The sequence below is a fragment of the Lipotes vexillifer genome, unplaced genomic scaffold (genome assembly GCF_000442215.2).
Source record: "Lipotes vexillifer unplaced genomic scaffold, Lipotes_vexillifer_v1.1 scaffold1375, whole genome shotgun sequence".
Taxonomy (NCBI): domain Eukaryota; kingdom Metazoa; phylum Chordata; class Mammalia; order Artiodactyla; family Lipotidae; genus Lipotes; species Lipotes vexillifer.
The window spans coordinates 175,405-180,049 of NW_006773119.1; the positions used below are offsets into that span (position 1 = coordinate 175,405).

The following is a 4,645-nucleotide window of genomic DNA, read 5'->3' on the forward strand; positions in this document are numbered from 1 at the left end:
CCCCACTTACCTCTCCCCCTTCTCTCTCAACATCCTCCCACCCTCACACCTTCAACCAAACCAAATAAGAGCAATGAGTAAAGAACACACTTCCTATGTGCCAGACACTTTGCTAACATTAACTCACTGAGATCCTCACAATAACTCACATGGTAGTTATTATTATTATTTTCTTCGTAACTGATGAGGAAACTGAGGAACCAAGAGCTTAAGACCACACAGTCCAGTTTCAGAGTCCGTGCCTTTCCTTTCTTTCTTTCTTTCTTTCTTTCTTTCTTTCTTTCTTTCTTTCTTTCTTTCTTTCTCTCTCTCTCTCTCTCTCTCTCTCTCTCTCTCTCTCTTTCTTTCTTCCTCCCTTCCTTCCTTCCTTTTTGGCTGCGTTGGGTCTTCGTTGCTGCGCACAGGTTTTCTCTAGCTGCGGCAAGCGGAGGCTACTCTTTGTTGCAGTATGCGGGCTTTTCATTGCGGCATGCGGTCTTCTCATTGCGGTGGCTTCTCTTGTTGCAGAGCATGGGCTCTAGGCATGTGGGCTCAGTAGTTGTGGCGCACGGGCTTAGTTGCTCCGCGTCACGTGGGATCTTCCCGGACCAGGGACCAAACCCGTGTCCCCGGCATTGGCAGGCAGATTCTTAACCACTGCACCACCAGGGAAGTCCCTCAGAGTCTGTGCCTTTAATTATGAAGCTATGCCCCCTGGAATTGAAGAGCTCTAGCACACAGGCTGTCTTCTTTCTCACCTCCCAGCCTTTGCGTAAGACCCTTCCTGCCTGGAACACTGTCCGCTGGCACCCCTTTCATCTGGCTCACTCTACTCATCCTTTAAGTTTCCATGGCCTCTTTCTGACCCCCAGGCTGGGTCAGGAGCTCCCTGAGTTTCCAGAGCTCCCTGTGCTGTTCCCACCACAGCCTTTGGCAGTGGGTACAGTGGGAGCTGCTTTCTCTCCATGCACCCTTTGAGCAGCAACCTCTCATGCATCTTGGAATGCCAAGCTCATGGCAGGGACCTGGCCCTGCGAATGTTTGTGCAATGAGTGATTATCAGCACAACTAACCCTCTACAGTAAGTCCCCTACATATGAATGAGTTCCGTTCTGAGAGTACGTTCGTAAGTCCAATTTGTTCATAAGTCCAACAAAAGTAGCCTAGGTACCCAACTGGCACAATTGGGTACAATTGGCCATAGAGTACTGTACTATAATAGGTTTATAATACTTTTCACACAAATAATACATAACAAACAAATGCAAAAAATAAAGAAAACATTTTAAATCTTACAGTACAGTACCTTGAAAAGTACAGTAGTACAGTACAACAGCTGGCATCCATGGGGCTGGCATCGAGTGAACAGGCAAGAAGAGTTACTGACTGGAGGAGGGAGAGGAGGTGGGAGATGGTGGAGCTGAAGGATCGTCAGCGATAGGAGATGGAGGGCAAGCTGCAATTTCACTCACGCCTGACGCTGATGGCACAGGTTCTGGTTCCTTGCTGGGTTCAATTTTGTTTACCCTCTTGAAAAAATGATCCAGTGATGTCTGGGTAGTTGCTCTTTTTCTTCGCATCATAGATGACATGGTGGCACTGGATTGCATTCTGAACTGTTGTTGCAACCTTCCTGTACCATTCTACGTTCGGGACCTGTGCCTCAAAAACTCACAGTGCCTCCTCAGATAAAGAAAATCCCCTGCCATTTCCTGTGTCGTGAATCTCTTCAGTTACTTCTTCCTCTGGTCTCTCTTTGTCCTTTCTGTGGGCCTCCAGTTCCATCAGGTCTTCATCAGTAAGCTCCTCACGTTACACAGCAAGTTCAATGAAGTCATCCTCTTGCAAATCTAGCTTGAAATAAAGATACTGTACTACCGTACTCTATGCAGTACTGTACAGTAGAGTATACAAAAGCACAACTACTTGTGGAGGATGCACGCACATGACAGTGTACATGTGAACTAACTTACGTGACTGGACATTCGAACGCACGTTCGCATCTTTGAAAGTTCGCAACTTGAAGGTTCAAATGCAGGGGACTTACTGTACTTTGTTAAGGTTGAATGAATTCCTGGGACCAATCTACCAATAGGCATTTATTAGGCACCTGCTGTGTGCCTTGCGCTGAACCAAGTATACTGGGAGAAATAACAGTAATGGATGTTCAGTTGTGGTTTGCCTGGAGAGGGTCATCGTGGCCAGGCGAGGTCAGCAGGGCAGTGAGCTCTGCCGCCCAGCTTTCGTTTCAGATCCTCTGCCACTTTTGCTTCTCCTCCTCCAGCCTCTCTAGCCTCCAGCCCTGCTTTCTTCCACCTTCCCGATTACATCAGTTCAAGCGAAAGGATCTGCAAACTTGTTTACTGAAGGGGCAGAGACTGATCTTAAGGGGGTGGATTATGTCTCCCAGCAGGAGGGAGACGATTCTTCTCCCTTAACAGGTGAGGATTCTGCTACTCTGGGGGAGAGGAATGAAGTAGGTGGAATCATAGGCTGTTGGTGTGGGTTGCATCCTTGGGAACCCCTGGATTCTTTCTTCTAAATTTCTCAATGAACGAAAGCTAGAACCCCGGTTCTCTAACTGCTGGTGTGTTGGCTTCTCTAATTGAGTATCGTTGTCCCCAAATCCCACAGTCAGTCAACTTCACAGACAAGGACTTCTGGCTCTAAACTGCATTCTATTTTTTTTTTTACTACTCCACTGCCTTTCAACCTTTGATCTGAGTGAGTTTATGAGAGCACATCACAGTGTTCAGGCGCTGTGTCAGGCAGTCAAAATGCAGGGGTTCTAACCCTGTCCCACATCAGTCTTCCAGATTAGGTGTTGTTACCTCTGTATCAAGACGAGGAAACTGGTCAGAGAAAGCTAACAACCAGTGAAGAGTCACAGGCAGGTCCCCAAGTCCACACGCTCTCTGCTTCCTCGGTCCGCCGTGCTTTGGCCCGTGGTGGGGGATGGCATTTCCTCTCCACTCTGACTTTCGCCGACATTTCTCCTCATACTTCTCTTCACTTACCACCCCCTCCCACACCAAATACAAGTGGAAGATCTCCCAGTTTCCTGATCAATAGGAGAGACTCCCGTTGAACAGTATCTGACCTCAAGCCAAGAAATGAGTCTAAAACCTCTGCTTTCCCTGCCCCATACTCACTCTGGGTGGCTGCAGCCTCCGGTCTGGCTTTGTTTCCTCTCATCCTTTTATTAGCTGCCTAATCGGCAGCCCAATTAATCTGCTCATCTGTGAAGGAGGATGGCTCACAATGAGCTCCTCCGTTTCCAGAAGCCATCCTCTGAGGCAGCACGGCCAGGCCCTGAGCACAGGCTGGCTCCTTGATGGAGGGCTGCCCCAGGAGCCAGGGTCAATTAGTGGACAGATTAAGCAATTACTAGCCCCTGACAAGGGTGCCTGGCATCATTACCCTGCCTGTTTACTGGCAAACTACAGCTTTCATATGAAGACCAACAAATAAATTAGGGCATCTGTTCGACTGCCGCTTCAGCAGCGAAGTAAATGATGTCCAACTGGCTCTCGGCTGCCGATGGATTCTCAACCCCGGCCTAATGAAAAGCCCAAGATGTCCCTCACTGGTCATGGCAGCTCTGGAATGTGCCTCTGAGCGACTTATCATTCCAAGGGCTAAGTGCCTGCCACTGGGCATGTGGATCGTTCTTAGTTACCCCGCGGCTTCCTCCTGTCTGGCTGTCAAAACCTACTTATCTTTCAGGGCCCAGCTCAAAAGCTTTTTTCTCCTTGATGCCTTTCCTGCTCTCTCCAGCAGGAGAGGAGTTCTCCTTCTGTACTTTTGGGAGGGTTTTGTACTCGCCTATCAATTTCCAGCATTACAGGAATTTCATGGAATGCCAGAGTTCCATTTTGCCTATTTTTCTCGGGTCTCTGATGAATGAGTAGAAATGTGGAGAAAAGGAGGGACAAGGCAAGGACTCACTTCTTGTTTTCTCAGCCCCTCTCCTGTAGATATACGCAGGCCATCGCCAGGATATCAACGACAGCAGTGACAGAGTCAGGTTTGCCCTTCAGGACAATCCCTCTGGCTATAGTGATGAGGGCACATTCTAGAGGTGGCTGCTGTCACCTAAGTCAGATGTGGTTGTTCTCATCCAGGCCAAGTATGATGGTGGCTTAGAATAGAAGAGAGGCAGGGGGATGGAGGTGAGGGGCAGGTTTGCTAGCTTCAAGGAAGAGACTTGGAGACCACCTGGATGTGCGAGGAGAGTCATGGAGGATTCAACTCTTCTAAATCTGGTGACCTGAAGGAGAGGTGGTAGTTGGTGCCAGTGAGAAGCAGAGAGGGCAGCCAGCCCCAGAATCTGGGAACAGAGGACCCTCAAAGTGGGGAAAGGAGCAGGCCTGGGGGCATTGACAAAACCTCCCTGTCCTCTTGTGACTTCTCCTTTGTGTTTCCTGGTGCACCCATCAGCCACCTGAGGACTGAGACCCCTAAGGTCCCTGACTCCATCGTCATCCAATCTGATGTCAGCCTTTAGCTAACAGTGCGTCCAATAGGGAGCAACTCTAAAGTTATTGTTTAGAGTTATCCTGCCTCTTCCCCATCTCTGTCTGTCAGGGGCCCCTCCAAGGCACAGCTCATATGCTGTCTTTTCCTGGAGGCCCACCCTGTGCTCTTCAGCAGGACATGCTCTCCC

The 4,645-nt window shown here is 49.1% G+C and overlaps 1 protein-coding gene across 1 annotated transcript in view; it reads left to right on the plus strand.

Moving 5' to 3' along the window:
• AGBL4 (AGBL carboxypeptidase 4) overlaps positions 1-4,645 on the plus strand; it is a 202,719-nt gene that overhangs the window by 70,820 nt on the left and 127,254 nt on the right.